At 41.0% G+C, this 12432-nt stretch overlaps 1 protein-coding gene and 1 long non-coding RNA gene across 5 annotated transcripts in view; both read right to left on the reverse strand.

Moving 5' to 3' along the window:
• IQGAP1 (IQ motif containing GTPase activating protein 1) overlaps positions 1 to 12432 on the reverse strand; it is a 109997-nt gene that overhangs the window by 85404 nt on the left and 12161 nt on the right. The gene's annotated exons all lie outside the window — the stretch shown is intronic.
• The window catches only part of LOC116539477, a 1951-nt gene continuing 534 nt past the window's right edge, over positions 11016 to 12432 (reverse strand). Inside the window, exon 2 of the long non-coding RNA XR_004264068.1 lies at positions 11016 to 12114. This is a non-coding gene — a long non-coding RNA (uncharacterized LOC116539477). The remainder of the gene's footprint in view (positions 12115 to 12432) is intronic.

A 12432-nucleotide genomic window follows, 5' to 3' on the forward strand; every position in this document is an offset into this window, starting at 1 on the left:
CCCCGCCCCCCCCCAAAAAAAAAAAAAAAAAAAAAGAAAATAATAAGGGGAGGTTAACTATGATACGCATTAAGAACATATTACTGCCAGACGAGGTGGTTCACACCTGTAATCCCAGTACTGTGGAGGCTGAGCCAAGGAGGATCATCTGAGCCAGGAGGGGTTGAGGCTGCAGACTGCCCCACTACATTCCAGCCTGGGTGATAGAGTGAGACCCTGTCTCCAAAACAAAAAAAAAAAAAGAAAAGAAAGAAAAAAAGAACATAGGCCGGGCGCAGTGGCTCACGCCTATAACCCCAGCACTTTGGGAGGCTGAGGTGGGTGGATCACGAGGTCAAGAGATCGAGACCATCCTGGTCAACATGGTGAAACCCCGTCTCTACTAAAAATACAAAAACATTAGCTGGGCATGGTGGCGCGTGCCTGTAATCCCAGCTACTCAGGAGGCTTGGGCAGGAGAATTGCCTGAACCCAGGAGGCGGAGGTTGCGGTGAGCCGAGATCGTGCCATTGCACTCCAGCCTGGGTAACAAGAGCGAAACTCCGTCTCAAAAAAAAAAAAAAAAAAAAAAAAAAAAAAAAAAAAAAAAAAAAAATCTCTTTACCATCTAATATTTATGTACATAAGGGTGGGATCCTTTTCTAACTTATCTTTGAATAAACTAGAAACACTCTAGTGAAAGACACACTGTTCCTTCTCTCTTGCTTAAGGACTGTATTAGTCCTGGTCTCAATTATAACTAAATAATAAAAGAAAAAAAAAAAAAGAAAATTACCCCAAGCTCTTACCACCCTAGCACTGCGATGCTGAGATTCTTTTTCCTACCACAACCCCCACATCCCACACAACTCTGTACTCATTCGACTTAACAATATCCTGAGCACCTACTTGGTGAAAAGCACTGTGGTGAGAGGGGCCACTGGGTGCCAGGAAGGGGAAAGGGCTCCAACTCGAAAGGAGCACAGAGAACGAGACAAGTATACGCCGTGTTACGTTTTCCCTTGAAATGGAAAAGTGTGACCATACAATGTCAGCTTATCTTGCAAAACCCAGCCATAAAATAATCTTTCCCTCCTCTAAACTCTCTCACATTAACTGTCTGCATCATTTCCTCAGCAATTACATATTGCCTCATGACACTGAGACCTCTCGTTCTCTGACGTTGGGTAACTTTTCAAACGTTTATGCCCTGTCTGTCTAATTCATCTGTAACCTCCGAAAGGCAGCACCGTGTTACACTTCTGCGTCTTCTTTAGTTCTCCCGGGGTGTTCTGAAAAGTGGAGGAGCTAAAAATGTGTTTTACTTGCTTTAAAGGAATTATTTTATTGGAAATATTTTGCCCAACTTCATAGCCACCACAGAAAAAATGAGCAATGGAATAGTATCAAGTCGTCCAAAATAAAAATAGTTTTTAGTAACACAGGGAATGAAAATAAAAATTGTTTTAAAATAACTTGTGAAAATACTTAGGTTAGAACATAACAATCTTCCATTAAACTGTTACACAAGCTTGAAAATCTGCAACGTGGGTTTTCCCACAGCAGCTCAGGTACTTTTTGGAAATATCTTGTGTTAAATAAGAAACTAGCCTCCTATTAGGCACATTTCCATTGTCTGGTCTGTTCCCCTGGCACCACAATGAAAAAATGAACCCCTCTCCCATCTCTCAGGAAGTGTTTAGTAAAGTAGGTAAAATGTTAATATAACAGTTAACTGAATCCCTAAGCTGGATGGGAGGCTGAGCTTCTGAGATCCTGATTTTACACCCCTTCTAAATCTTGTTTCCGTGTAACATAGTCTCAGTCTTCTCAATTCTTCTTCATGGATCGTAACTGGCAGACCTTTATCATCCTGGTCATGCCCCTCAAACGCGCTCTAGTCCCAGGGCAATAATCAAGCCTCGACTAGTGGACCAACACCCACTCACTGGGAGGGGTTCCTCAGCTTCTATGTTGAAAAGGATTCTGATCTATCAGCAGGGCTTGCTGTGGGTGTGAAATAACTTATCACACATATAACATCCTTGCTTTAGACTACGAGGTCCATCTTAAAGTATGACCTCCAGAACTAAATACAATTTCAGGAAGCCTCTGATTAGTCCAGAGGACAATGGAACCATTTTGTCCTTGGCTGGGTATACCACACATCTACTAAGGAGTTAATGAACAACTCAGGTTTCTTTCATTTTGCTTTTGTTTCCCACTAATGCTATTTCTCTCCCTTATCCTGTACCCTTTTTCACTCCAATGTAGGACATCACATTTATCATTATTAAATTTCATCATCAGATTCAGGGCATATGGAAAGCAAAATGTGTCTCACAATATGTTAACTATCTCTCCAGAAACAAGTAAAATCTGAATTTGACTGACACCTCACTGATGCCCTTGTAAGTCCCAATAAAAATGTTTACAAATAACATGCCCTAAAAGTGCTTTATTTGCGCTAAAAACCTAGCAACTCTTTTTGCTGAGCTACAATTCATAACCTAAACTCATTTGAAATGTGCAATTCAGTTGCTTTTAGAATATTCACAATGTTGTGCAACCATCATCACTAACTAATTCCAGAACGCTTTCACCACCCAAAAACAAATCCCACACTGTTGAAGCAGTTACTCCCCATTCTAGCAGCTCCTTTTTTTGTTTTGTTTTTTTTTGAGACAGAGTCTTGCTCTGTCGCCCAGACTGGAGTGCAGTGGTGTGATCTCAGCTCACTGCAACCTCTAGCAGCTCTTTTTGAATGTGGTTTATTCAACCTACAAACAATTTTAATTACATTATAATCTAGTTCACATTTATTCAACCTGTCTGCAAGAGTATCACAAGACATACTTTCAACTGCCTTGCTGAAATCTAGACATTACTGTGTTTTTCTCTGATTCACCAATCTGGTGACCTTGTCTAAAGGAAATGATGTTAATGTGACAGGGCTTTTCTCAGGGAGCTCATGTTGGCTTCCAGACATCACTTTTCTCGCTAAGTGTTCATAAGTTATCCATCTGACCACGTGCTCTGGAATTTTTCCAGTCCAAAGTTTTGCCAGAAACTAGTTTACTAGACCAGAATTTGTGGTATTTATCTTATTTTCCTTTTTAATAATTAGTACATTTGCACCCCCCATTTTTAAAAACCACACTCCCGTCCTTCACAATGCGTTAAAGATCACTGACTACAGTTCAGCAATCACACCTATTCAATTAGTATAATTACGGCTTTAATTTAAGCACTATAAGCCAAGAACAGGACAACTCAAAGGAGAATGGAAACAAACTGTCATAAAACACAAAACAGCTGAGAACTGACCATGAACATCTCCCAAATTCTTCTTTGAAACAGTCCCTGAAGAAAGTCTTAGAGTCCAAAAAAAAATTAAGTTAGAGAAAGAAAACAGTCCCTCAAATCCGTAAAGTTAAAGAAAGAAAAAAATAGTCCCTCATATCCGTAACCATAACTCTGATAGAAAAAAAGTGTTCCTAACCAAACCAAACCAACACAAGCTGGAACATTACTGATAGTAAAGTAGGTTTGAGGAATATTGCATACATTATCCTTTGCCTTGGAGATTCAGAATTTACTGGTCTATGATAAACATTCCAAGTAGGTGGGGCGTGGTGGCTCATGCCTATAATCTCAGCACTTTGGGAGGCCTAGGCCGGTGGATCACCTGAGGCCAGGAGTTCGAGACCACCCTGACCAACATGGCGAAATCCCTCTTTAAAAAAATAAAAATTAAAAATTAAAAAAACATTCCAATTAATCTGCCACTTAAATAATCTTTAGCCTAGTTTAACTTAGTATTTCTGACACTTATTTCACCACTAAACCCTTTCTTTAATGTTATAGCACAATACACCTCAAAAAATACTGATCTAGAAAGTCGGCCACATAGTTTTTCAAACTCCAAATTTGTACTCTGTTTTTACACAAAGAATAAATTATGTTAGTTTGGCAAGTCTAGTCATCTCTTCACCATCTTTATGTCAAAGCTGTTAATCCAAAACCTGTTTGCTCAATGCCAACTTTACTACACACTATTAATCTGTTTAACATTACAATATAACTTGCTTGAAAGCACTCTGGAAAATCCTAACCAACTTCCCTAAAAGGATAGTTAAGTCATATGTTTCAAAAAGCTCAACAGTTGAAGCTGCCTTGTTCAGAAAAAAAAAATGAAGATATCAGTTCATAAACTAGAGCACAGGGCACTCTCCAGGGCACATTTCCTAAGAGAGACACTGCTAAGATTCGAAATGTAAGATACAATCCAAAAGTCAGAAGAGCAGGATCTCTATGTCACTCCTCACGCCAAAATCAGAGTCAAATTTTAAAACACTTTACACCCTAAACATACTAGAGGAAAACATGGGAGAATGTGTTTTTTTTTTTTTTTTTTATGAAAACGAGGTTTTGTCTTGTTACCCAGGCTGGAGTGCAATGGCGCGATCTCGGCTCACCGCAACCTCCGCCTCCTGGGTTCAGGCAATTCTCCTGCCTCAGCCTCCTGAGTAGCTGGGATTACAGGCATGCGCCACCATGCCCAGCTAATGTTTTGTACTTTTAGTAGAGACGGGTTTCACCATGTTGACCAGGATGGTCTCGATCTCTTGACCTCGGGATCCACCCACCTCGGCCTCCCAAAGTGCTGGGATTACAGGCTTGAGCCACCCCGCCCGGCTCCTGTGGAGATTTCTAACCTTTCATCCCAAAGGATGTTTAAATGTTAAAATTTAACATTTTGCCGGGCGCGGTGGCTAAAGCCTGTAATCCCAGCACTTTGGGAGGCCAAGGCGGGTGGATCACGAGGTCAAGGGATCGAGACCATCCTGGTCAACATGGTGAAACCCCGTCTCTACTAAAAATACAAAACATTAGCTGGACATGGTGGCGCGTGCCTGTAATCCCAGCGACTCAGGAGGCTGAGGCAGGAGAATTGCCTGAACCCAGGAGGCGGAGGTTGCGGTGAGCCGAGATCGCGCCATTGCACTCCAGCCTGGGTAACAAGAGCGAAACTCCGTCTCTTGTGTAAGATATAACAAAAAATTTTAACATTTTAAAATGTTAAATTATTTGAAATATCTTACACAAAGTCAAAATTTAAAGGACAATGGCCGGGTAAGGTGGCTCACGCCTGTAATCCCAGCACTTTGGGAGCCTGAGGTGGTGGATCACCTGTGTTCAGGAGTTTGAGACGAGCCTGGCCAACATGGCAAAACCCTGTCTCTACTAAAAACTACAAAAATTAGCCGAGTGTGGTGGTATGCACCTGTAATCCCAGTTACTCAGGAGGCTGAGGCACGAGGTTGAACCCAGAAGGTAGAGGCTGCGGTAAGCTGAGATTGCACCACTGTACTCCAGCCCAGGTGACAGAATGACACTCTGTTTCAAATAAATAAATAAATAAATAAATAAAAGACAAAGTGGAATGAGTATTTATAACACCCATGGTGTACAATCACCCAATTTTCTCAATATATAAAGAGCTCTTACAAATCATTAAGAAAAAGATGGATAATCCAATAGAAAAATGAGCAAAGGTTTCTGCCAAAACAGCTCACAGAAAGTAACAAATAATTGGCCGGGCGCGGTGGCTCAAGCCTGTAATCCCAGCACTTTGGGAGGCCGAGGCGGGTGGATCACGAGGTCAAGAGATCGAGACCATCCTGGTCAACATGGTGAAACCCCGTCTCTACTAAAACTACAAAAAATCAGCTGGGCATGGTGGTGCGTGCCTGTAGTCCCAGCTACTCAGGAGGCTGAGGCAGGAGAATTGCCTGAACCCAGGAGGCGGAGGTTGCGGCGAGCTGAGATCGCACCATTGCACTCCAGCCTGTGTAACAAGAGCGAAACTCCGTCTCAAAAAAAAAAAAAAAAAACAATTGGGAGGCTGAGGCAGGCAGATCACCTGAGATTGGAAGTTCGAGATCAGCCTGACCAACATAGAGAAACCCCGTCTCTACTAAAAATACAAAATTAGCCAGGCATGGTGGCGCATGCCTATAATCCCAGCCACTTGGGAGGCTGAGGCAGGAGAATCGCCGGAACCCAGGAGGCGGAGGTTGCAGTAAGCCAATATTGCACCATTGTACCTCAGCCTAGACAGCAAGAATGAAACTCCATCTCAAAAAAAAAAAAAAAAGAACATACAAATGGCTTTTAAACACATGTAAAGATGCTCAGCTTCACTCATAATTAGATAATCCAAAAATGTAGCTACAATGAAATACCATTTTTGCCTATGAAACTGGAAAATATAAAAAAAAGTTTGTAATACTCTGAGATGGTAAAATTAAAGGGGAAACAGCTTTCTGACCTATACATTATTGCCTCTTAGGAGAGCAAATTGGCAATATTTATGAAAACAAAATACGCATGTTCCCTTTGACCCAGAAATTACACTTTTAGAAATTTATCCTGCAAGGAAAAAAAAAAAAAGAAATTTATCCTGCAAGAATACTTATACATGCACAATGGCATACTTAGAAAGTTACTAATTACAGCACTCTCTGTAACAGCAAAAGCTGAGGAGAAAATGTCCATTGATAGGTTAAATCCAAAACTGAAAACTAAGGAACTGTGAAGGAAAAAAAGAGGCACTTCATTCTATATTCATTCATGTGGAATGAATCTTAAGACGCAAAGCAAAATGGGCCAGGCACAGAGAAGGCTCATGCCTGTAATCCCAACAGTTTGGGAAGCCAAGGCAGGCAGATCACCTGAGGTCAGGAGTTCAAGACCAGCCCTGCCAACATGGTGAAACCCTATCTCTACTAAAAATACAAAAATTAGTCGGGTGTGTTGGCGGATACCTGTAGTCTCAGCTACTTGGTGGCAGGAGAATTGGTTGAACCCAGCGGGTGGAGGTTGTAGTGAACCAAGATCGCACCACTACACTCCAGCCTGGGCAACAGAGCAAGACTCCATCTCAAAAAAAAAAAAGAAAAAAAAACAGCCCAGACACGGTGGCTCATGCCTATGATCCCAGCACTTTGGGAGCCTGAGGTGGGTAGACCACAAGGTTAGGAGTTCGAAACCTGACCAACATGGTGAAACCGCATCTCTACTAAAAATACAAAAGTAGCCAGGCATGGTGGTGCATGCCTGTACTCCCAGCTTCTCAGGAGGCTGAGGCAGGAGGATTGCTTGAACCCAGAGGCGGAGGTTGCAGTAAGCCAAGATCGTGCCACTGCACTCCAGCCTAGGCAACAGAGTGAGACTCAAAAAAAAAAAAAAAATGCAAAGCAAAATGTACAGTGTGTTACCACTTCTAAACAAATCAAAGTGATTCGTATTTATATGCACAGGGTATCTATGGAAAGAGACACAGTAATAATAGCAGCTCCATGTGAGGAAGATAGCGGAATAGCTAGAGAAAGAACACTCAGGATATAGACTTTTTTTCAGTGTTATATACTTGCATAGTCACTGAATTGTGTCATGTCTGTGTATTACCTATTTCTAAGAAAAGTATGTTTTAAATTTAAATTTTTTTTTTTTTTTTAATAAGATGGGGTTTCACCATGATGGCCAGGCTGATCTTGAACTCCTGACCTCGGGTGATCCACCCACCTCGGCCTCCCAAAGTGCTAGGATTACAGGCGTGAGCCACTGCGCCCAGCCAAATTTAAAACTTTTAAATTAAGACCAAATCTATCTAAAAAACATTTCTGTTGGGATTCTCAAAATTTTAAAGGAAAACCCTAAAAGTCAAGCCATTGTCAAACACTACCTTTTCAAACTATCAATTATGAAAAGGCATTGCCCAAACTAATGATATAGCATGTCTTCAGGGAAGAACTACATTTTTGTGCAGTGGTGATCACAGCTCATAGCAGCCTTGAACTCTTGGACTCAAGTGATCCTCCCACCTCAGCCTCCTGAGTAGTTGGGACTACAGGTGTGTTCCACCACACCAGGCTAATTTTTTTATTTCTTATATTTTGTAGAAACAGAGTCTCAATATGTTGCCCAGGCTGGTCATGAACTCCTGGCCTGATGCTATCCTCCCACCTCGGCCTTTGAAAGTTTCGGGATTACTGGTATGAGCCACAGGGCCCACCCCCTCAAAAAGTATTTTGTTATAATAGTCATTTAAGTAAAAGATAAATTTCATTTACTTTTAGCTGTTTTAAAGGTAATCTGAAATGTTATTTATAGTAAAATGATCTATTGATTAATGCCCACTGCGTATCTGAGACTTTTTCTATTTAAATTTCATCATTTTCCTGTTTTTAATAATTATAGATTTTTTTTTTCCCTCTTCTTTTCAACTTTTATTTTTCTAATTTTGCCCCATTCCCTCTTGTATATCTCAGTTCATTCTACCTCAGTTTTTAGGTCACCAATTAATTCTATTCGAGAAAATATTTTTAGTTTCTTATGTTGCTCACCAATGATCCCAAGCAATAGTCTGACACTTTTTAATCTTACGGATAAATACCTAACAGAGTAATACTATTTCATTCTACTACAGAGCTCTTACAGTCTTAGAGCCCAGTGTGTCTCAGTCCCCAAACAGCTGCCCCAACAGAAGCCAAGCCCTGGGCTGGCAGCTGCCTCTCCAATGTTCCTTCTGCTTTTTGTTATGATTTCCAGTGAGTCAACAGGAAGGTATTCTGAGTAAAGAAGAAATAGAGGCTTTTAGACAGGACTTTCCTCCTCCCACAACCCCAAAAATACAGTTCTTGCCAAATGATCCAAGGCAATTTCCAATCCAATTTGCCACTCCTGTCTATGGGAGGTAACTTTTTAACAAACAAGAAAGTGCTACGAAGGAACACGTTTCTAAGCTGAATCAAAAGCAGAAATCAGGTTATGAAGAAGAGAAGCAATCAGGAAGGGTCCGACAAGCTACTTAGACACAAAAATACGTAAGACAATGGAGACTTTCCCTCAGGTGGTGGGTGCAAAGAGTCCAAAATAAGTGGCAGTAAACAGATCAAGTTCCCTCACAGACTTGAAAACTACACAAGTTTACTTAATGTCTCTGGGCACCAGCTAAGGACGTTGGACTGAAATATTACCACTTCAGCATCTGCAGAAGTTAAGAGCACTAGCTTCGGTGTCACAAGCCTGGGCTTGAATTCCAATACACGACCTTAGGAAAAGTGTTATCAACTCTATTTTTTTCCCTCTTTAAAATAAAAATACTGCCTATCTCACAATGTCATCTGTAAATTTCATCATCATTCCGCTTAATTAACAGTAGTTACTAATGTTGTTATTACTTTAAGAAGGAGAAGTACAACAGCAGCAGACTAATATGGCAGTTAAGAGAAAGGACTTCGGAGTCCTTGCCAAACCTGAAATCTGGATCAACCACTTACTAGATGAGTGAGTTAACCTCTCTGAGTTTTGCTTTCTTATCTGTGAAATGTAAGCACCTCAAAGGGCTTCAAGAATAGCTAAATAGATACAGCATGTAAAGTGCTTAGCACAGTGCCTTGCACATAGAAAGTGTGCAATAAGCGGTACTGATCATGACAATGAGAAAGAGGGGACAGCAAGGGGGAAACACTGACTTTGGGACAGACAGAAAATATTTTAGATCATGACTGCCTCGAAAATTGCAGGTTTCTGGTTTTTTGTTATGAGGGATTATTTTGGCTTTTGTTTAGTAGCCTTAAAGGCAAAGTCCTGAGGTTTCTATAATAAAGTACCTCACTGAAATAACTAATTCTTCCCAACACACAACTATTTTAAAAAAAAAATGGCCGGGCGCGGTGGCTCAAGCCTGTAATCCCAGCACTTTGGGAGGCCGAGGCGGGTGGATCACGAGGTCAAGAGATCGAGACCATCCTGGTCAACATGGTGAAACCCTGTCTCTACTAAAAATACAAAACATCAGCTGGGCATGGTGGTGCATGCCTGTAATCCCAGCTACTCAGGAGGCTGAGGCAGGAGAATTTCCTGAACCCAGGAGGCGGAGGTTGCGGTGAGCCGAGATCGCGCCATTGCACTCCAGCCTGGGTAACAAGAGCGAAACTCCGTCTCAAAAAATAAAAATTAAAATTAAAAAAAAAAAAAATGTTGGGCCAGGTGTGGTGGCTCACGCCTGTAACCCCAGCACTTTGGGAGGCCGAGGCGGGTGGATCACGAGGTCAAGGCATCAAGACCATCCTGGTCAACATAGTGAAACCCCGTCTCTACTAAAAATACAAAAAATTAGCTGGGCATGGTGGTGCGTGCCTGTGGTCCCAGCTACTCGGGAGGCTGAGGCAGGAGAATTACTTGAACCCAGGAGGCGGAGGTTGTGGTGAGCAGAGATCGCGCCATTGCACTCCAGCCTGAGTAACAAGAGCGAAACTCCGTCTCAAAAAAAAGAAAAAAAGAAAATGTTAATACAACATTCAAACTTAAGTAAACTCTTACTCTTCAAAATAAACCATAACCAGATCTTTCTTAAACATTTGTATGTTTAAGATGTTTTAAATTCACACACTGTCAAACCACAGAGATCAATCAGATTACTAGGAGACTTCTAGAAGAAAAATGAAGCAGCAGAGCCCTGATTCGATCAGGTAGGCCTCAGGCCCTCCAGGTTCCACTGGCACTTCACTGGGCTAGCTCAAAGATACAGTCTCTAGGCAACCAAGTCCTGAATTAAGCAAACAACCCCAGTAATATGAATCACTTCCGGATGTTCTCACTTGGCCTACCAGTGCTTTCTTACAAAAATACTTCTTGTCAAGGGGTTTATTTAGCACCAGCTAGAAACAACCAAGAGTTCATCAGATACCACAAGGCTTAAGAATGTTCAAAACAGGTTCCACTACCAACCAGTATCCCCAGAAGGGACACTATGAAGCAGAAGGAATTGTGCAGCAATCAGAGGCAGGTCACCATACTAAGCCGGAAAATGAAATTCTAGAACAAACCAACTTGGGTCCTCAACTGTATTGTTATTATTTTGTCATTCAGGGTATTAAAAATATAAAAACAGTTGCTCTGACCTGTAAGATGTGTATGCCAAATGAGGTCAAACTAATTGGTCACTTAGGCCAGCCAGACTTTTACCCAGCCTGGACTGGTGGACATTCCATAGACTCAGCTGCCTGGTTAACACTGGTTTTTCAGTCACATCTACTTCAACACCTATTGAATATAAGGGGAAGTGGTAAACTCTGTAACCCAACTCTTTTGGCTACCCGCTCCTTTTTTTCCACCTTGAAAGGATCTTTTATGTGCTACACTATTCTTCGTGAACTAAAAACAGATCATTTAAGCTATTAACAAGACTGGAAACGGACAAGGGCTTAATGAAAAAGAAAACCTGTAACAGGGCAAAGCAACTACCATTAACAGAACCGAGGAAAAAAACATCAAGACTGTAGAAAATCAAGTCAGTGCAACAAAAAAGATGTATGTAAGACACATACTTCGAATGCTTATTTAATATAAACAAAATGAAGAAGAGCCATAAAACAGACTATGCAGATCTAACTAATGATCAGAACTAATGAATTTGAACGAATCATTAAAGGCATAATGGACAATTTCCTAGAGCTAAAATAAACAAACAAGAGACGCTGTAAACCAAGAAGAGTCTCCACATTACAGGCAAAATTGCTAAGCCAATATCAACTCTAACATGATAACTGGGAAATGTTTATACCTCAAGGAACAATTCTCAAACAAATTTCAAGTCACAAAAAAGTTAAAAAAAAAATCAAGTTACTTGTTACAGACTTAAAATTAAGCTAGCTTCACATAAGCAAAGTCATATATATTTTTCTCAAAAAAATGAAATATGGTTCACCATAATTAAAAAGTCTAGAACTAGTTATACACATATATATAATTTGACAAAGTAGACATCAATTGCTAATAGGTAACAAACAGATGGTTTTTAAGTGATATTAGAGGCCTGTAATTCCGCCACTTTGGGAGGCTGAGGCAGGAGAATCATTCAAGACCAGAAGTTCGAGATCAGTTCCCCTTATATTCAGCATAACAAGACCCCATCTCTACAAATAAACAAAAAATAAGCCAACAGAATATTAAACTGAAATTTTTGGCAAGGTTTTAGAGAAATTAAACTATCTAGACTTTTGAGTTGATAGAAGAAATTACAAACAGAAAGATTAACATTTACACTCCATAATATTTAAAACACTGTACAATAAGGCCGGGCGCGGTGGCTCAAGTCTGTAATCCCAGCACTCTGGGAGGCCGAGGCGGGTGGATCACAAGGTCAAGAGATCGAGACCATCCTGGTCAACATGGTGAAACCCCGTCTCTACTAAAAAAAAATACAAAAAATTAGCTGGGCATGGTGGCACGTACCTGTAATCCCAGCTACTCAGGAGGCTGAGGCAGGAGAATTGCCTGAACCCAGGAGGCGGAGGTTGCGGTGAGCCGAGATCGTGCCATTGCACTCCAGCCTGGGTAACAAGAGCGAAACTCCGTCTCAAAAAAAAAAAAAAAAAAAAA

The sequence above is a fragment of the Sapajus apella genome, unplaced genomic scaffold (assembly GCF_009761245.1).
Source record: "Sapajus apella isolate SASKATOON/1434 unplaced genomic scaffold, GSC_monkey_1.0 scaffold129, whole genome shotgun sequence".
NCBI classification, from domain to species: domain Eukaryota; kingdom Metazoa; phylum Chordata; class Mammalia; order Primates; family Cebidae; genus Sapajus; species Sapajus apella.